Below are 20,599 nucleotides of genomic sequence, written 5' to 3'. Positions count from 1 at the left end.
CTAGGGTGATCTCTGTGACGTCTCCCAGGACGGGCTCAGAGATGCTGTTCTCTGGGAAGAGAGGAGTTGAAACCGCTCTTGAGGGCAGAGCTGTGCTCACCAGGCCGTCCACGCTTCATGTTTTACACAGGGCTTCGGAGAAGAGAAATGGATCCAGCCAAGTAAGACGGGCCTGCTGTGCGCCAACCTCAGTCCTGGGCTCTGAGGCAGACAAACTGGCTCCCACCCTCAGGGCCCAGTTTGGGCACCTGAAAGGCCCCTTGGAGGCATCCCATCAGTTCTCAGGAAGAAGTCTGGCTGCTCCCACCCCATGGCCCTCCCTCCCACTGTGCTGGCCTCAGGAAGTTTCCTTATTTGGGGAAGAAGGCAGCCCACCCCCTACCCCACCCCTCACCGTGCTCTCACCCAGGCTGGTGCTCTCTCTGCCCTTCAGAGTCTGGAAAGCCATCCCTCTTCAGTTATGTCTCTTCTGAGATGGACTTGCTTCCGCTAAATTCTAGGCGAGGATGCAAAGTGGGATGCCCTGGGTAGGAGAACCAAAATAAATAGTTTCTTCTGTGAGATTTTCTGTTTATCTACTTGGGCTGGGCTGTGTGTAGTTTGCAACAGCTATTGGTGTGAGAGGCTAAAGCCGCCTGTGTGTCCTTGTTTTCATCTCCCCGCTGTCTTTGGGTTTTCCCTAGACACTCCTGAGACATTTACTTCTTTTAGTTTCATTCCTGTTATTACACAGGGGCCCTACTGACATGGAGGTGAGGCGATGGGGTGGTGGGACAGAGGGGAGCATCTGTAGTCCTGCGATTAGTTCTCATTGAGCCTGTGCCCTGAGCTGTGACCTCCACTAGTGTGTCTCTTTCCCCCAGCCCAATTTGGGTGACACAGAAGGGATTTCCCTTCCCCCAGGTTGGTTAGGCTCTGGTAAAATAATTTCTCATTAAAAAAAAAACAAACAAAAAACAACTTCCCCCAATGAAACAGAATGTTCTGGGTGTATTTCAATAGAGTTATTTTCTCCTTTCCAGGCAGGAAGCATGAGGGGTTTTTCTCTGACCTTCATTCTGAGAACAGGGCACGGGCCTGGAGGTAAAATGCATGAAAAAGAGCATGGGGCCCCTCTGACTGGCCCCCTGGAATTGTCACACTCAGACTTCCCTAAGCTGAGCCTCCCGCTGGCTTCAGGGACCTGTTAAATCTGCCTGCCCCCTGGATTCTTACAAAAGCGGGTTCTTCCCTGGGAGCTGTGACTCTCCAAGCCCGCCGAGCTGCCTCTCTGGGTTGGGAGCAGCTTTTCCCCTCAGTTTTCTGGGATCTAAGAAGAGCAGTGGGTTTGCGGCTCCCTCAGCTCTGGTGTTGTTTTCAGGACAGAAGGAGCAACTTCTGAGCTCCACACGAGCTGGACCAGAGGCTGGAAGCCTCCCCTCCTCTGCCTCCGTGCAATCAGTGGCTGTGGTTCTAGCCGAGTTTCTGAAGATGTGGATTTAAACACACACATCCCAACCCCTATGGGAGCACACAGTCCCATAAATCCCCCCAGTTTTCATTGGTAACTACGGAGCCGAATGGGACACGGGTTTTGGGACCACAGAGGCCTGACTGCACGACTTGCTCTGTGGCCTATTAACGTGGTTGCTCTGGGCCTTGTCTGAAGTGGCTTGCTTACCGCACCTGGTACATGGGAAACACAAAATAAGTACTAGAACCTTCACTTTTTCTCCCTCCAGGACCTTCAAACATAGAAAGTAATAAGTGAACTCAGACGGCCTAGTCACCACAATGATGTCCGACCAGCCTGGCTCTCCTAAGTGATGGGCACTGACTTGCACCTTAACTCGGAACAGTAGGAGAACCACCTTCCTCTAACTGGGCATCTCCCCACACCAGGCACGCCCTCAGCTGAGACGGGGCCAACTCCCCCATTGAGGTGTGTGCTGGTGGCTTCAGTGTGACCTGGCCCTGCCGGGACATGAAACTGCAGTGAGTGAGGTGGAGGGTCGGGTGGAGGGGGGTCCATTCTGAGGTGGCAGGGGGCCCGGTAGCACCCCGCACGGCCTGGTGCCTGGGGCTCCCTAACACCTCCTACAGCTCCTGGGTTGGCTCCGGTTCTGGCCACTCCACACACCCTCCCAGTATCTTTTCATTAAGTCCCTGTTTTGCTTTTATCAGCGAGAAGTGGCTTCTGTTGCTTATTCAGTGAAACAGTGCATCGGGAAACCAGACTATTTCTAACATCAGTAAAATACCAACCTCGGTCAGCTCGCCGGGCAGACCGTGCAGCACAAAGGCCTGCACAGGGCTGTGCGAACGGCTTACGTGAAGGGTCCTCATCATCTGTCTTCAGAGATACAGAAGCTGGTGGTTCAGGTAAAACCTCAGGGAGGGATTGAGAAATCCAAAGCTGGTTGGTTTCAAAGGGTAACTAGTCAGACTGGACCCCTGAGCTGTGGTCAGAAGCCTAGCTCAACATCACGCAGACTCAGCGCCCTAAGTGCTGGGTAAGCCTGGTGGTGTTCACTTTGCAGGCTCTCGTTGGGGATTCACTGTAGCCCCTTAAATGCAGCAGAGATTCCAGCCCCCTTAGCCACAACCCTGAGTGTTCCATGACACAAATCCCGGGAGTGTTTAATTTTCATCTTTGTTTAGGAGGATGAAGGTGGGGCAAGAGGAGACATAAATTCATACTGACTGACACAAGGTCACAGACAGCACCTCCTCCTCGGAGAGCTATGTGCTCCCACAGTGGTGGCTGGGGGGCTCGGCAGAGACCCTCCGCTGGTCCCAGAGGGACTCGCTGCTCTGGCCACAACTGATGGGTTGGACAACAGATCCAGAGGGAGACAGAGCATCTTTCCTGGGAATTTGGAACTGACACACAGAAATCAAGTTCACTCATCTGGGGTTTGGTGAGGGGGAGGGGCGGTGGTTGGAATTCAAATGAAACCAGAGCATGAGAGAAAGTTAGAAGTGAAAGAGAGAGAGACAGAGAGACTGAGCTTGTGAGAGCAAATAGTCAGAAAGAAGGAAAACAGTCAGGGGACAAAGGAATTCCAGCTCCTGACAGTCTAGTCTGTCCCAGCCCATCAACAACCCCGCAGGATGGTTAATAGCATTCCAGTTTAGCAGATTAGGAAACAGGCTGAAAGAGGTGGGGGCTGGGTTTGGGTGCACAGTTAATTTAAGTGCCACTGGACCCCTCACTTCCCATTGCCTGAAGGCACCATAATCCTCACTGGGACCCCTTGGTCCCCTGACAGCCCAGCACCCTGATCAAAGGGCCCCTGCGGGAGTGGGAACCCCTCTGAGTGTGGAGAGTTCCCTGCACCGACATGCCATGCATCAGCAGGCTCCCTCTCACCCCAGGTTAACATCTCCCCAGCTGTGCAGTCTCCCGACCCGCTTCCCTCCCTGCCAGGCACCCCCGTCCTTACCACCGAGTGTACTGCAGGAATTCAGGCACAGGGATGCCCAAAGCAACACGAGCCCACCGGCTGTACAAACAGCAGACTCCCAGCCCCACCTGGGTTCCGAGGGGACAGTAGGCGTCCTCACCTTTCATGTGTCTAAGACAATCTTCTTCAGCTGGAGGTTATAGAGAAAAATAAAAGGTCCAAAACATAGTTCAGTGAGGAATTCCTCCAAGGACCTGACTCCAGAGTCTACAATCAGGTGTACCTACCCCCCGGACTTGGGGTGAATGTGGATTATTGATCAGCACAACCCCCGGTGGCCCAGCTCCTCGGCTTGGCTGCCCAGAGGGGGCTGGGGGAATGGGTAAGGCCAGGGCACTCCGGAAGAGCACAGAGGACCTGACCTCTCCCCTCCGCACTTGTAAACCCTTCCCCAAATCTCAAGGCATCGGACAGAGAGCCTCCACCACAATAAGGAGATGCTCCCATCTCTTCACTCACTCCTGTCGGTTCACTTACGTGCTGAGCATCCAGTGGGTCCCAGGACATGACACACAGGATGGCCGATGGGACAGGCTTGGTCCTTCACCCTGGACCCTGTTCAATCTGATGGAAGAATGATTACTCATAAAGAGTTTCACAAAATTATACAGAGACCAAGGACAAACTGCAGAGTGAACCAAATTTAAAAATATATATGAAGATCCCCCAGTCTCCCCGCCTAAGGTTAACAGCATAAAGCAAAAAGATCTTGCCTTTGATCACCAAGGAAGTTGTCACCCCCTGTCAGGTGGAAAGGAGAGTTATTCTTTGAGCAGGACACAGAAGTGTTCCATCGGATTGGACCAGGGCCTCTACATTCATTCAGCAAATGTGCATAAGCTCCCACTACGTACGGGAATCTTCTAACTAGACTCGTTCCCAAGGCTCTCGGGCTTTATCAGTCAACAAAATAGACATGACTCCCAATCACTGGGGGCTCAGAGTTTTAGAAGAGGAAACAGGCAGCATGTTAGGGGTAGCAAGAGCTTGGAAAATTTAAAAAAAAAAAAAAGAGTGATATAAGCAAACTCGGGTGATGGCGGTGGGGTGGGAGGCAGGCAGGAGGGAATAAGGCAATCCTGGCAGATCTCACGGAGTAATGAACTTGAAGCAGAATAAATCCAGAGGAAGAAGGAAGAGCCGGCAGAGGCCCCCAGAGTGAGGGGGAGAGTGTGGGTGGAGAGGCAGAGCACGCCGTGTCCTGAGGCCTTTGTGACGGCTTTGGCTCCTAATGAAATGTTGACCCGTTTAGTGAGTTTTGAGGGGAGGCGTGATGTAGTCCAACTTATGCTTTTGTGTTTGTGTTTTTTTGGGGGGAGGTAATTTATTTATTTTAATGAAGATGCTGGGGAATGAACCCAGGATCTCACGCATGCTAAGCATGTACCCTACCACTGAGCTACACCCACCCCCTCAATATATGCTTTTATAGGCTCCCTCTGACTCTGTGTGTATGAGCGATTGTAGGAAAGCAAAGATGGAAACAGGAGGCTATTGGTGTCCAGGAAGGGATGAAGGTGGCTTTTAGGAGTGCGGGGAGCAGGGAGCAGGTGGTTAATGAAGACAGAGTATCCAGAATTTTCTAACAAGCTGGATTTGCTGTCTGTGTGTGTAAGAGAAAGAGAGAGAAAGGACACGGTTCCAACATCTGGACCTGGACAATGGGAGGGATGTCCTCTCCACCCACTGGGTATGGGACAAGGTGGGGCTGAGCAGGTGGAAAGGGGCTGGAATAAGCTCAGTTCTTCAATGTCATGGTTAAGGGGTGTATTACATATTGTCACAGAAATGCCTAATAGGTAGAGGAGTCTGTTTTCTTATTCTTTTTAACATTTAATGAATATAATTTAAATGTATTAATTGTATTATGTGAATGATTTGGGAATTTTATTTCATGCCAAGGTATATGTTATATATAGCCAAATGGAAAATGTATCAGAAAAGGGGAGAAATGAGGGCTTTCACATAAACTGACTGTCAATAATGTAGGTAACATTTCAATAAAACTAGCCTTCAGTGCAAAAACCTCATCTCGGTGTTACATAAAAATAAATGAAAAAGGACTATGTTGATGTATCATTATTTCATGTTATGTAATAGCCCCAAACAAACACACTGTTTAACTATGAGGCTTGTAGAATTACTATTCGCTTTATTCACATAAATACAGAAATGCAGAAATATTCTAAGGTAGAATAAGCATCTCAGTGGAAATAATACAGATTTGAGCATTTTACATGATATATATGTACTGATTCAAAATTTGGAAAAGTAATTACATAGTAGAACATATGTATGAATGTGAAAGCAAGCTGAATGGAAGAAAAAGAATGTGAGTCTCAGGGATAAAGGTCCAGATGGAAAGGGCAAGTCAGGGAGTTTTGGAGAAATCGAGAAATTGATGGCATGCCAATTTCCAAGGCTGGGTTGCTTCCACCAAAGGAATAGCAGAGAGAGAGAGGAGAGGCCCAGGAACCAACCCTGGGGCCCACCCACAGTATATGTTTGGAAAAAAGAGGAGACATTGGTAAAGGACCAGCCAGTAGACCAAAAGCAGAAAGCAGACAGAGCGATGGGCTAGAGGTTGAAGCAGGAACACGGGGGAGGAGGGATGGAAGAGCTGGGTCAAATGCTGCCGAGGGGCCACGAATGATGAGGACTGAAAATTGACCACTATATTTCACAACGTGGGGTCACTGATGGCCTTGACAGGGCAGTTTCCATAGAGTGAGGGATCAGGGGAAAAGCCAGAGTGGGTGTAAAAGGGGATGGCTCAAGAGAAGATGCAGACAGTGAGTTTAAACAACTCCTTAAAGATTTGCTGCAAAGACACAGGGTGGCAATTGGTGGGGGTGAATTAGGGTCAAGGAGTGCTGTTTGTTTCTTTTAAGAGGATGGACGTTTATATACTGATAGGAGCCAACTAGCAGGAGAACAAAATAGATGAGATAGTGAAAGAGAGGATGGTTTTGGGAGTGACAACCCAGAGAAGATGGGAGGGCTGGGGTCCCAGGGACTTTTGGAGGATCTGGCTTTCGATGTCACTTGTAATAAGAGGTGGGGCACCGAGAGTGAGGTCACAGATATCAGAAGGCGAGCAGATGTGCTGGGAGTTGCTTGTGAAATTTCTCTTCTGTTGGCTTGTTTGCTTGTTCAAAGTAGAAAAGTAACTTTACCAGCTGAGGAACGAGGAGGAAGAGTTACTGGAGCCATGAGCAGAAGATAAGAAAGAGCCTTCAGGGAGAATGAGACAGTGAAAAGAGCAGGGGGAGACGGGGGAGAGTGCTCCCAGAAAGTTACATTTTCTCTTTGACGTCCCCAAACGTGTGATGTGTGATTACCCTTCCTGCTGTCTATGAAATAATAATTAAGTATGGTTCAGAGGAAATGCTATTTCATTCTAAGAGGCTGCCTGTTTCTCAGGAATGGTCATCTTAAACTGCAAACATTACAAAAAGTGTTGAAAAGATGAACCTGTGTACCTAAAATCCCCTATTTTCTATTAATCTGGTTACTATTTAGTTCCCCTATCAATAGCACATAACCAATACTGCCATGATGGAGGTACATCGATGCTTAAAAGGAAATGAGATCTGTATCCTTTTCCTAAATTCCATGGCTTCCTTAATATGCAGTTCCCCTTGGAATTTAGGAATGCCTGGTATAAGAAGTGAGAAAGTTTGAGAAAATCCCGGCTCAGAATTACACAGCACAACCGCATCTCAGAAGTATATACAGCCGTAAAAAATTTTAGAAGCAAAACTCCGTAGCTACTCTTAAAGACTTTTGCAAACCTGGGCCTGTCCAGATGTTCCCAAACTGGAAAGAAACTCCAATCACTTGCCTGGTACCGGGACCAGACGCTGGCTATCCTTTTCTGTAAAAGCGAGAGAGTAAATATTTTCAGTTTTGCAGATCATTTTGTTGTAACCATGCAGGTCTGCAATCAGAAAGCTAAGAGCACTGGGAGACAGGAAACAAATGGGCATGCCCACACCCTCCTTTCCACTCAAGGCAGCTTCTCTGTGGTGGGGAGCTTTACCACAATCACTTGCTTCTTTGATTCCATTGGTTTCTTTGTTTCCACCTTACTGCTCAAGCTCAGAACTTCAGGTGGGCCTGGTCCTTCAGCATCCATGCAGAGAGAATGCTGAGCGGGGGTGGGAACCCCACCTGACGGAGAAGAGAGATTGCTGGGAGGGACACTGCGGTGGCCACCATGACACGAGACAATCACACCTTCCGGGGTGAAAGGGAATGAAGACAAGGGAGGGACACAGCAGTGGGACCCCTAGGTCGCCTGCCAGGCTTGCTCTCCATCCACGGCCACCCTGGGGGCCTGGGGGGTGTTGGGCTTCAGCTACTGTGATTAGGCTGAAGGGACTCAATATAAAGGACCCTCCACCTCCTCACTAGGTTCCAAACGCAGCCACACTAAGTCCACCCTCTGAGTTTCTGGAACTCAGCTGGAAGAATACATGATCTGGCCAGACCCAGAGCCCAAGCCTAACACAACAGGGGTCACGTAGGGTTGTAACCCCGTGCTCAGTGGTCGGGGACTCCTTGCAAATCTGCAGAAATCCCTGTTCTGCCTCATTCCTGGGAGGAACCCCAGATCTCCTCCTGCTCTGTCTGTTCTTCTCTTGAGGCTATTGTCCTGGAGGGATGCAGAGTCCTTGAACCTGGCCCTCCAAATGTACATAAGCAGCCTGTTCAATAAAACAAATTATGCACTTTTTCACATTTGCCAGTTTTTTGATTCCAGAAAGGCTGTGGGACTCATTCTCACAGTCTCCTGTGCCCCCACCACTTGGTGGCCCTCTGCTCATGGAAACACGATTTCCCACAACTGCACCCTGCCTCCCAGCTGGTCAGAGAGGAGTGTCCCACAAAGACATAGGTGTTTGTGAGGATCTTGTCCCCCAGCAGAAAGACTACCCCTGGAGCGACAGACAGGGATCTGGCCTCCTGAGCCGCTCAGCTCTAATTCAAAGCCTAAAGTGGGGACCCCGAACATTGCTGAATGACTTTCTGAGTCACCTGGACTGGAGGGGCCTGATTTTTCTTTCCAGGAATGGAGGTAGCGCAGCCTCCATTTTCAGGGCTGACATTGATGATGGATCTAGTTCCCCCCACTGCACCGCAGGAAGGAGAGGCCCTTCTATCCCACAGCTTGGAAACCCAGCCCAGGGAAGTTCTGAAGCAGTGCATCGCTGCCAGGTCCAGCATCCCTGCAGAGTGGCCTCTGCCCCTGAATGAGCCCCTTCCCTGGGCCTTTCCTGCCCCGACACGACCACACCCTAGGCTGTGCCAGAGCTCTGGGGCTCTGCGTGTCCAGGGCACACAGGTGGGACCTGAGCCAGGTGTCCCCTGGGCCTCAAGGGGGAGAGGTCTGCCTCTGCATCAGGGGAAGGTGACCCCACATGGCTGGCAGGACACTCAATATGGACCTCCAGGAGCCCTGGGAGCAGTTTCTCTGCAGGTGATAGGTGTCATCTTCAGGAGGGCAGGCCCCTCTTTGTGCAGACCATCCCGCAGTGCTGGACCCACGTGCTGACCACAGAATTCTACATGACCCCAGGATACCCCAGGCAACCTCACAATTTCATCACTTGGTGACCTGGGTACCACGGGCTCCTTGGCCATCCCATGAGGGTGGTCCTTGCAGGCATGGTCTCCAGGTGCTCCCGTTAAGAAATCCTCCTGGGTTTCTGTGGTCACAGAGCCCACACCAGAAAATTCTAGTCCTGCAGTGACCCCCACAGAAGTCAGCTCCCCTGTGCATGTCCAGGACAAATGACAGCAATTTATTGCCAGGAACCGTGATGAACAAGGGGGTGGGATTCCATACTAATTTCAGGATCCTGGTAACTCACTCTGCACCCCAAAAAGCATCCATGAGAAATGTGTGTATTGGGATATCTGTGCCCCTAGAAGAGCTGTTCCTGAGGGCTCCTGGGACCCTCCAGCCCCTCTCAAGGTTCTCAGAGCCTGGATCTAAATTTCTATCTCCCTCCTTTGGTGTATGGCCACCTGTGTCTCGTGGTCACGGGTCACTTTATTGCATGACTTGGCATGTTCTTAGTGCTCGTCCTCCACCCCTGCACTAGACTCCCAAGATGTTCCCACTGACCCTTGGCTCCCTGTGTGGGTCAGGGGGCCCTAAGTCTGCACCCTTCACTCTCCTCCTCTACCCCCATGCCTGGGGCCACCCCTAGGTGGACTGGGAGGTGTTTGTAAATGAGTCTTACACAAGGACATGACTGGACAAAGCAGGAGCCCACCCCCGGAAAGCACACCTGCTCCCTTCTCTGAAGAAGACCCCACAGCCCCACATTGCCTCCCAGCGGTCTACTCAGGACACAGTCCCCCAGTTCTGGGCAAGGCGTCTCCCTAGAATCCTTGCTTCCAGGAAGAGTCTCTCTGTCCTTCAGAGTTTAGAGTTGTTCCCATGTCCCTGACCACCAAGGTGCCCAGCACAGACCCTTCAGTGACCTAGAGAGACAAGGAAGATATGTGGCCACAGGTCTCACAGGACACACCTGCTGGGACCCCAGGCCAAAGGACCGTCCTTCTGCCTTCTCAGGTGTGGATCCCGTGGTACCTTTTTGCAGGAGGCCCAAATGGGGAGTGGGGCCCAAAGCAGTTCATGGGGCTCTCTGGGCAGGGAAGACTTGGGCCAGGCGGCCTTGCCTGGTTTCCCTGTAGGGCCACTCTGAAAACCCCCGCTACTCTGGCTGTGGCTGGAGGCCCCCCAAGCCTCGGGGCGGGGCCCTTTCTCTCAGCCTCCACTGCCTCCAAAGCCACGCTGGCGCTGGCGAGGGGAAAGAGCTTTCTTGCCCTCTTGTGGCCAATTTGCCACAGGTCGATGCTGCGGGGAGCTGGAGAGAGAAGTAACACTTGCTCAGATGTGAGTGGTTAGGCAACTTGACACCCTGTCAACTAGCCGTAAACATTGGAAAGAGGAGTTTCCCGGGAAAGCTGGAAGTTACTTTCAGTAATTTGTCTAAAGATTTCTTTTTTTTTTTTCCCTTAAAGACTCATAAAATCTCTCCCAGGTCATTCCTGGTATGGACCATTATCCAGGGATCAATCAGGAAATGCAGGAGGACAGGGGTGGGGGTTGGGGAGAGGGGAGGGGAGGTCAGAGCCCACGGAGAGGAGATGCCCCTCCCAGGAGCCACACACTGGGCAGTGGCTGTTGGAATCCAGCTCTCCTGTTCTCAGGCCCATTTCATCTGTGTGGTGTTTCCAAAAGAAACAATGGTGGAAGGGCCATGGAGGACACCTAGACCTCCCGGAATAGACAGGGGGAGCAGAGTCACCATGCTGGCCCTGGGCTTGGAGACAGACCTGCAGTGGAGACCACAGGTCTTCTGAGAAGCCAGTTTCAAAATAAAGGCAGTATGCGCTGAAATACCCAGTTCGAGCGAGTGCTTCATCATAGACATGTAATTTACATAGTTCTTCTCACCAGAGAACTCTGTGTTCCCAACACGCTACATGAATGACGGCTTCAACACACATTCATTTCTGAGATGTGAACAAGTGTAGAGCCGCTCTTTCATCCAGCATAATGGGCATGGTTACACCTAGGAACGCTTACCAAGATTTCTCAGCAAGAGCTAATTTTGAAATAAAGGCAGTTTGCGCAGGAAAAGCCTGTTGGAGTGAGGGCTTCCCCATACACATGTAAGTTATATAGTTCCCCTCACCATGAAACGCTGTTCCCAATACGCTACATGCATGAAGGCTTTGACACACATTCAGTTCTAAGATGTTAGCATGTGGAGAGCCGCTCTTTCATTCAGCATAAAAGGCATGGTTACACCCGGGAAGATTTACCCAGATTTCTCAGCTGGTTCCTTCACCCAGATTCAAAATAAAGGCAGTTTGTGCTGGGAAAGCCTGTTGGAGAGTGTTCAGAGCTGTTTCGGGCTCTGTCAAGGCTGGAGGGTGGAAACCCCAACCTCCAGAAAGAGGGGCCAGGCCCCCACCCGCCAGGTGGTGTTGCCTTTGTTGGGGAACAGTGATCTTTGGGTTAGATATTTTGCGGCTCTCTCTAAAAACTGCTTTGACTTAAGTTTGCATCCTAGTCACCAGTTCCAGGGCAACAGAAAAAGCATACCCTACATCCCTTTGCACTCAAATCTTCCCAAAAGAGCAAATATTTGCCCATGAAAATACCAACTGCTCTTCTAAGGCCCCCTAAATACCCAGCAGTGTGGGCGGTGCACTCTTGATCAGGGACAGGAGGAGAGGGACCAGAGGTCCTCCGGCAGGCTTGGCCCGGTGTGGCAGCTGCAATGTGGGTGCGTGGTGGGGAGGGCCATGCAGGGAATCCTGTTTGAGGGGCCTCTGTGCATGCCTGCATTATGGTCTGAGGTTTCATACAAAGGCTCCAGGCATCCTAACTGGTCAGATACAGCCCCCACCCTCGGGCTGGAACCACTAGGAGCTCAGTACTTGTAACAGGGACAGTGCCCGGTGTGGGGAGAGGTCATGGGACACTCTGGGGGCAGGGGCGGTGGTGCTGGGGAAGGCAGGGGATGCAGTGAAGGGTGGAGGGAGCAGGGTCCCTTGCTTGGGGGTGAGAGTTCTTGGGGAGACCACAGAGCATGGTACACACCATCCCCACCCCATACCCCAAATTCCTAGCCCTGCCAACACAGGGGCTGCTCTGCAACCTCTCACCGTGGCTCTCCTGTAAGGCCGCACCCAACCCGGCATCTGGCACCCCTGCCCTACCTCCCATCTTGGGACAGATCCCATCTTCTTGGAAACTGCCCAGCAGCGCGAATTCAAGGCCGGCAGCGGGCCTGGCGGAACTGCACTTCAGGTGCCCTACCTGGCCAGGGGTGCGTGCCTGGGCTCAGTCCTCTATCTTGCCCACCGGCAGCCTGGGTCCACGTCCGGTGCAAGCGGAGGCCGCGGAGCCCAGGCTGAGCCCCGCACACGGACAGGTGAGGGGGCCCCCGCCCCGCTGCCCCGCTGCCCCGCTGCCCCGCTGCCCCGCTGCCCCGCTGCCCCGCTGCCCCGCCCACTGGTGGCAGCACCGCCCCAGCCTCTGGCCGGCTCACCTGCAGGTGAGGACGTCCTCGCGACCCCGCCCACCGCGGCCCCGACCAGCTGTCCCATAAGCCTCCCCCCAGCCCCCGTCCTGGCAGCGCCCTGGCTCCCATTGGCTCCGCAATTCTGCCCTCGCACGTCTAGCCTCGGGAGGACGCAGACGCAAGCGCTAGGGGAGGGCCCCGCGGCGTTGCCATGGCTACAGGCTCCGCGCTCCGCGCGGGCCGGCGTGCGCTTCTGGGGCGGGCAGCAGGCTCCGGAAGTGTGCAGCTGCCCGGGACCATGGCGGTGCTTGCCGCTGGGGATGGCGGCTTGCTCGGCCGGGCGACTAGTTCTGGCCTGGTCGGTCGGCGGCCGACATCCTGTCTGGGGCGGCGTCCCACAGACGGTAAACGTACGACCGCGCCATTGGCGGGGCCAGTGGACACGGACCGGCGTGGGATCCGGGTTGGTGTGGCGGCTGGGGAGGGGCTGTGGTGCCGGGGAGCGGGTTGGGGCGGTGGGGACAGGGCGGGGGCACAGCCTCGGGCTTTCCTCCCCCTCAGGCACTGGGGCTGGGACCGCGAGTCCGGGTAGCCCTGCGTGGCCGCGGCCTCCCAGAACCCCCCGGGAAGGGCAGGCGGAGGACCCGTCTTTTATGAAGCGGGGCCTTACCTAGGTTTTGAAGAGCCCCAGAATCAGATGTTGGAATGGGGTGGTTTATCAGCCTTGTTTATCTGCAGGGAAATTTCACTTCCATCCAGATGTTGGCTCCTTCGATAAACCTCAGGAATAAGACAAGGGTCAGTGCCGATTAGCAGTTATCTAGGGCTTGACTCAAAATAGACTGTGCGGGGTGTAGGGATGGTAGATGGGCCCTCCCTCTCAAGGTTGGCAGTCTTCTGGGATTAGAGGCCCCAGTTGAGGATTACATCCTCATCTGCAGTAATGGAGGTTGTGGGAAACATTAACACAGAGAAGGAAGGGGTGTGGCTGCGGTAACTCATTAAAGAAGCCAGGACCCTTGCCTGGCTCTTGTGTAGGAGAGTCTCGCCTAGGGTAGGGCAGCAGTTATCAAAGTGTGTCCGAGGACCCTGAGATGCAAGACTATTTTCGTAGAAACGCTGGTATGTCACCTGCCTTTTGCACACTCTTGCACTCCCGAGTTTCCTGTGGGGTTTTCCAGGGAAAACCTGGTCTGTGATATCACAAAACAGGGAATGTAGAGGCAGATAGAATTCAGCTCTCACCAGTCCAAAAGAGATTTGCAGAAATTAAAATCACTGCTATTCTTCTCATTAATGAGTTTTGTTTAGAAAAATATACTTATTATTTGCTTAAGAGTATTAATGGTAACATGTAGTAGGTTGTTATTATTTTTAAGTGAACTCATAAGCATTTTTTAAAGTTCTTATTTAACTTCTAACACAGGAACTATTGATAGATTTAACCCACATAAACAGCAGCCTTTTGGAGTCCTCAGTAATTAAGAGTGTACAGGGGTCTGTAGACCAAGAACCTTGAGAGCCCCTTGAGAACGGGTGCTCAGGTACTAGTCAGGTGCTTAGTGTTGTTAGACAGATGCCAAGATGTCTTCTGCACGTGCTCCCGGACTCGAAGTAATTGGCCACGTGGAGATGGGTGGGTAGTGCCTCCACTATACAAACCAGAAGCTGCTGAACGTGTCTTGAGTCTAGGCCATGTGCTGTGCAGGGATTCCCGTTGTATCTGTTCTATCTAAGCCAGGATTCCTGTGCAGAGGCCTGGCCCTGAAGACCCGCTCTCCTTTGCTCCGTGCCAGGTACCTTCTGTGTGACGTCAACCCTCCAGAGGTCTTCAGCCTCCGTAGGGGCGACTGTATCCACATCACCTTCCTCCTGAAGACCCTGCTGAAAATGGAGGAGTCGGTGCTGTTGCTACCCCCTTGGGGCCGCCTCTACCATTGGCAGAGCCTGGACATCCACCAGGTCCGGATTCCCTGGTCTGACATTTTTGATCTCTCAAGTCTCAGCAGAAACATCCCTGACACTGAGTACGAACAGTTCATTGCAGGTGAGATGGTGATCGTTTAACTAGGGCCAGACGGTTGTTGTTCTGGTTCCGATGTGAACATCGGGCCGTCTTGCTTCGGGCTTGTCAGTCTGCTTAGGGGCCCTGCTCATGTTTCCCGCACTGCAGGTGAATTTGTTCTTTCCATAGTTTTTCTCAGGAAATAGATCTGAAGTGTATGAGCTCTGTGTTCCCTCCTCTCTGAAAACCCTGGCCTCCTGGTGAGATGGAGCGGTGACAAGGAGGCCACTGCCACAGAGGCATTGTCCCAGCAGGACTCGCTCCCTGGGCAGTAAGGGCCATTCTTACCTGAAGGAAAACACGATGTGTGTGTAGCATGGGCCACGTGCTGGAGAAGGTATGTAACCTCTCATTCAGTATAATTTGGTCCTGCTCAAGCTTCCCATTTTACTTTTTGTAAGAGGTAAGAGTTGAAGATTTTCTTTGAATAAAGGTATTTAGAGCTTATCTTTTTTTTTTCATTGAAATGTGTTTGATTTACAGTGTTTTGTTAGGTTCAGATATACAGCTTTTTTGTTAGTTTCAAGTATACAGCATAGTGATTCAGTTCTACATACACATAGTCTATTTTTTTCAGGTTCTTTTCCATTATAGGTTGCAAGATACTGAATATTTTCCGCTGTGTTCTACAGTGAATCCTTGTTGTTTGTCTGTTTTACATATAGTAATTTGTAATTGTTTATCCCAAACTCCTGTTTGTTTTCTAAGTCTGTGAGTCTGTTTTGTTTTGTAAATAAGTTCATTTGTATCATTTTTAAAAATTCCACATATAAGTGATGTCATATGATACTTGTCTTTCTCTGTCTGAGTTATTTCACTTTAGTGTGATAATCTCCAGGTCCATCCATGTTGCTGTAAATGGCATTATTTCCTTCTTTGTTATGACTGAGTAATATTCTTTTATATCTAAATACCACATCTTTATCCAGTCATCTGTCAGTGGGCGTTTAGGTTGCTTCTATGTCTTGGCCATTGTAAACAATGCTTCTGTGAACATTGGGGTGCAGGTATCTTTTGGAATTAAGGTTCCCTCTGGATATATGCCCAGGAGTGGGATTGCTGGATCAAATGATAAGTCTTTTTTCAGTCTTTTGAGGAATCTCCATACTGTTTTCCATAGTGGCTGCACCAAACTACATTCCTACCAAAAATGTAGAAGGGTTCCCTTTTCTCCACAGCCTCTCCAGCATTTATGGTTTGTGGATTTTTGAATGGTGCCATTCTAACTAGTGTGAGATGATAACTTATTGTAGTTTTGATTTGTATTTCTCTGATAATTAGCAATACTGAGCCTTTATATCATATACCTATTGGCCATTTGTATATCTTCATTGGAGAATTGCTTGTTTAGTTGTTCTGCCCATTTTTGGATTGTTTTTTTTTTTTTCTTATTAAATTGTATGAACTATTTATATAGTGTAGAAGTTAAGCCATGTTCAGTCTCATCTTTTGCAAATATTTTCTCCCATTCCATAGGTTGTCTTTTTGTTTTGCTTATGGTTTCTATTGCTGTGAAAAAGCTGATAGGTTTAATTAGGTCCCATTTGTTTATTTTGGCTTTCATTTCTGTTGCTTGGGTGGATTGCCCTAGGAAAACTTTGCTGAGATATATGTCAAATAATGTTTTGCCTATGTTTTCTTCTGAGAGGTTTATAGCGTCTTGTCTAATGTTTAAGTCTTTAAGCCATTTTGAGTTTGTTTCTTTTTGTTTTTTTTTTTGCGACTGTATTGTATGCTTTTGATTTGTGGTTACCTTATTTTTCAAGTATATCAACTCATTACTATATCTATTTCCTTTAGACTGATAATCACATAGTCTCCAACATATCCTAAAAATAATGAGAAAAAAAAGAGAAAAAAAATCTATCTTTTCTTGCTACCGTCTCCCATTCCCACCTTTCTGTATTTTGATGTACTTTTTCTTTTTTATATCTTCATGTTTATTACCTTGTAACTCGTTATTGCATTTCCAACTATGGTTTTCCCATTTCTATAGCATCCTGCTTCCTTTCTGTTTAGAGTAGAGCCTTTTAATGTCTCTGTTTGGTTCAATAATGCTGAATTATCTCCCCAACCCCCTCCCCCCTGCGCCTCTGAATCCTCAGTCCAGGGAAGCCAAACCATCCTAGCCTTCATCAGTTTTGGGAAAGCAATCTTCAGAGTGGGAAAATAATTGAAAAATAATATTCTGTGTGTTGCTTTCTACCCTTGCCCAGAGAGTGAGAATCACCTCTGAAGGTGGAGGGAGAAAGTTGGAAGTGTGGGGCACAAAGTCTTTTCTCCTTTTGCTACTGAAAAAATGATTGCTTTTGTAATTAGTGATGATGTCCTTTAAATTGGTGAGATCCAGATTCCACAGCTTCAGCGCCTGTGAATAACCAGCCGGGAGAAAGCTCTCCAGGGCCCCTGAAGTGGGAAAGGCAGCCCTTCTGAGCACCTGTTGTTCTGTATTCTTCCTGCCTCCACACGGGTTCGCTAGGCACCATGCAGGATGATGCAGTTACCCCAGGTGGAGGACGGGGAGACCCCTGCTGGGTGGCGAGCCACAGGAGCCCACACTTGAAGGACAAAGTGAAGATTAGTGGGGCGGGCATAGGAACAGAGGATGGTTGAGACCCAGGATGGTGTCCTGGAGTCCAGCAGACGAGGCTGGCAGGGCAGATAGGGCCCTGGGGCATGGGCAGTCCTTGAGGGATCTGAAGCAAAGATATGAACCAAGAGACTGGATTCGTGTGGGGGTACAGCTCCCCCTGGAGGCCACGGGGCAGCGCAGCGAGACCAGGAGGAGCGGGCACTTCCTCAAAGTTGGGTTGACAGGTCACAACCAACTCACTGGGAACCGAGAGGTACTGAGATATTGTTAACTTTTTGTCCCTCTTCCTGGAAAAGAAACTGCTTCCTGTTGAATAGCCTGTGTCATTAGTGAGAATTAAAGACATGAAGCAACATTTCCTCAAAAGTCACCCATTGTGTAGGTGTTAATAGGGGTCAAATGCAAACTTGAATAGATTAAATCAAACATTCATCATCGGATTTTAAAATCCTTTAAAATAAAAATTCTTGCTGTCTTTGTACTTCATTTCAGGGTTCACTTGGTGATAATAATAGTAACCAAAGCAACAGCAAACCCTTACAGAACTCTGTCCTGCTGTTCCAGGAACTCTGTGTTCACGACAACCCAATGAGGTGGCACTTTACAGGAAGGACACTCATTAATCACACAGCTAGTAAATGGCAGAGCTGGGACTTGAAACCAAGCTGTCTGGCCCCAGAGCCCCCTCTCAGGCCCTTCACTGCAGCTCATCACTTGGGATGCCCGACACAGGCCAGCATTAAGGAGCAGCGTGACCTTGGCCAAGGTTGCTTCACCAATTGGTCTCTGTTTCCTCATCTGTAGAATGGGGGTGTGGGCAGTGAACTCTGTGAGCTCAGTGGTCACTTCCTCCAGCTCTGCTATTCTACTGCTTTGAGTTAATTTAGTAAGTATCCGAGCCTCTGCATGGCCCACCCATAGGCTGGCGTTTTGCTAGGCCCTGGGTTACGGAGAAAAGTAAGATCAGCCTGCTTCTCCAAGGAGCCTGTGTCCCTCCACGGCAAACAGCTGTGAGGCCCAGGCTCCCTCACTGTCGGTCGGGGGCTGGGCAGGAAAATCTGATAGAAGATGGAGACAGAGCCCCTCCGGGAACAGTGGTGGCCACACAGCTCTCAGGAGCGGGAGAGTCTGTCCTGGCTGCTGAGAGGGGAGTCCTCATGAGGCCAGTAGGCCCCCCAACCTAAGCCCTCACCTCAGGACAAAGATCCAGCCATCCTCGCAGTGTCATCATAGAGCCAGTCCATCCTCATCAATGTACCTCTGTGCTCCTTTGTCCTGGGGACTCTCTTCCCCCTACACCCAGAAGACTCTTCTCCCTCTCTTCTCTGAGTGTCCCCTCACTTCACCCGTGGTCCCTGCTTCCTGGGCAACCATCTCTGGAGTTGACACTTTGCCCCCTCACACCCCCCGTTTGATCAGGAGCTTGGTTTGGCCTCCTTGTGCTCACTTTCCCCCTTCAGATGATTGCTCCTCCTCTCTTGGGAGCACCTGGAAAACCCAGATCCATTCCTAGCAGTGCCTGCCACCCTGGACTCCCTGCTCATCTGCCTTAGTCAGGAGCACCTGGACCACCAGCTCTGTATTGCCTCACCTCCTACTATCGAGACGTCAAAATTCATTCTCCCTCCACCAGCCAGTGTGGTCATTGTAGGGTCTTCTTCTCCGTGAGCCTGAGCCAGCCAGCCCCCATTCACCCTACCCCGGGCTCATACGCAGACGTGTCTCCACCCCAGGTCCAGCCTCTCTCCTTTAAGTGCCCACCACTAGCCATCCAGCTGCTTCTTCACCAACCTCCCTGGCCCTCCTTCACCCTCACTTGGGCATCAAGCGCTGACTCCTCTGCTTTCCTGCCTGTCCACGTTCCTCTAATTTCCACTTCCCCACCTTCCAGCTCTGCATCCACAGTCAGCAATCTCTTTATGACAAACAAAACCCCCTTGACCCTTGATCTTTTCTTTTCCTCAACAGGCCGACTTCCATCTCGGTTCACCGAGCTCTACTTCTTCTGAGCCTGCAGGCAGCAGGCTCTCCCAGCACAGATTTCTAAGACTGCAAATCAATGCCCACCATGTTGCCACAGCCAGGCAATCCTCCAGGATTTCTCTAGTGAACACATTTCCCCACTTATCACTCAGTGGTGTCAACATCCTCTGCTCTCTGCACACCTCTAACCTTCCCTCTGTCTCTTCCCTGACTCCCAGCAGATGGCCTTGCTTCCTGCTTCGGAGAGAATGACATGTTACTGGAAAGGAACTTGCTCATCTGCAGCAAATCTGCTCACCTCGCCTTTTATCTGTCCCTCTCCCACCTGGACTCTAGCTGTAATTGTTCTTAATTTAGTGAGTTTAGTTGACATATATATACACAGTTAAAAGCATAGCACACTATAGGCCACCTTCTAGGGCTTACTTTTTCAATTTAACATAGAGTGTATGATTCATCCATTTCGGTGCATGTACCTGCAGTTCATTTGCTTTAACTGGTCTTAAATGATGTGTGTGTGAAAGTAACACAAGGCAAGGGTAAGCCAGGATTCAGGATGCTGGGTACTTCCTGTGAGAAGAGGCCAAGGGCAGGATAGGACAAAGTATGTCACTGTCAATAGTCCTGTTTTGAGGCTGGGTGATAGGTTCACAACTGTTTCTTATAATATTAATTTTAATACATAAATACCTCTGACAGGCACCTAAGGTGAGAATGTGTCATGAACCAAGACATACAATGGGTAATATTACATCATTATTGTTATGTAATCTTGTTATAAAATATATTAATCATAATCCTACATTGTTATGTGTTATATATTATATAGATGCATGAATTATATATTATGTATATAAATACCTACATATGTATTATATACTATCTGATAATAAATAAATAACATAATATGCTAGTGTATCTACTATTATGTATTATTTAATAAATAATAACATACTATATCCTGTTATATGACATGGCACATAATCTTTAATCAAATAAAAATATGTCAGTATATGTAATGGTAATTAATAAAATTAAATAAAAAAGCCCGCAGCTTTTAACGCCAACACCGCTCCAGCTGTCACTGTCTTTTCTCTTCCTTTTCATGGTCAAGGTCCTCACAGTGCTATCCGTTCCCCCTTTCATCTCCTTATCCTGAACCTTCCTCCTCCTCCCATCACATGCTGCTTTCTGCCCCATGGTCCCTCTAGTCACCAGCGGCGTCTGGGGCGCTGATTTGTGGGCACGGTCTCAGGCCCCAGCTCACCTGCCTGTCCGCCGCCTCTGCCACCGCTGGTGGAGGTGGGGAGGGGGGCAGAGGGCACCTCTTGTCCTGGAAGAGAACACAGCACAGACTTAGTGACCAGCAGCAGGTGTGGCCGGGACCTGCAGGACTGAGGGGAGAGCCAGGCTGTCTGCATCCAGAGCTGGGGCACTTGGAGTGTGAAGAAGCCCTGTC

General features: G+C 50.1%; 2 long non-coding RNA genes across 4 annotated transcripts; one reads left to right on the top strand and one right to left on the bottom strand.

Annotated features, from left to right (window-relative positions):
- Positions 1–3,862: 3,862 nt before the first annotated feature.
- LOC135320231 (uncharacterized) lies at positions 3,863–7,709 on the bottom strand. The gene is made up of 3 exons (XR_010379479.1): positions 7,489–7,709; positions 7,241–7,323; positions 3,863–4,010 (listed from the first exon to the last, which is right to left on the bottom strand). It is a non-coding gene; the product is annotated as an uncharacterized LOC135320231 (long non-coding RNA).
- A 5,079-nt stretch (positions 7,710–12,788) lies between these two features.
- On the top strand, positions 12,789–20,328 carry LOC135320232 (uncharacterized). Of its 3 annotated transcripts, none has more exons than XR_010379481.1 (3): positions 12,789–12,903; positions 14,296–14,546; positions 17,650–20,328. It is a non-coding gene; the product is annotated as an uncharacterized LOC135320232 (long non-coding RNA). The 3 variants fall into 3 exon arrangements; XR_010379482.1 differs by having other exon boundaries at positions 12,789–12,909; positions 19,126–20,328; XR_010379480.1 differs by having other exon boundaries at positions 12,789–12,909.
- Positions 20,329–20,599: the final 271 nt, after the last annotated feature.

Source organism: Camelus dromedarius, chromosome X (genome assembly GCF_036321535.1).
Source record: "Camelus dromedarius isolate mCamDro1 chromosome X, mCamDro1.pat, whole genome shotgun sequence".
Classification (NCBI taxonomy): Eukaryota; Metazoa; Chordata; class Mammalia; order Artiodactyla; family Camelidae; genus Camelus; species Camelus dromedarius.
This window is presented reverse-complemented; position numbering and strand designations above follow the sequence as displayed.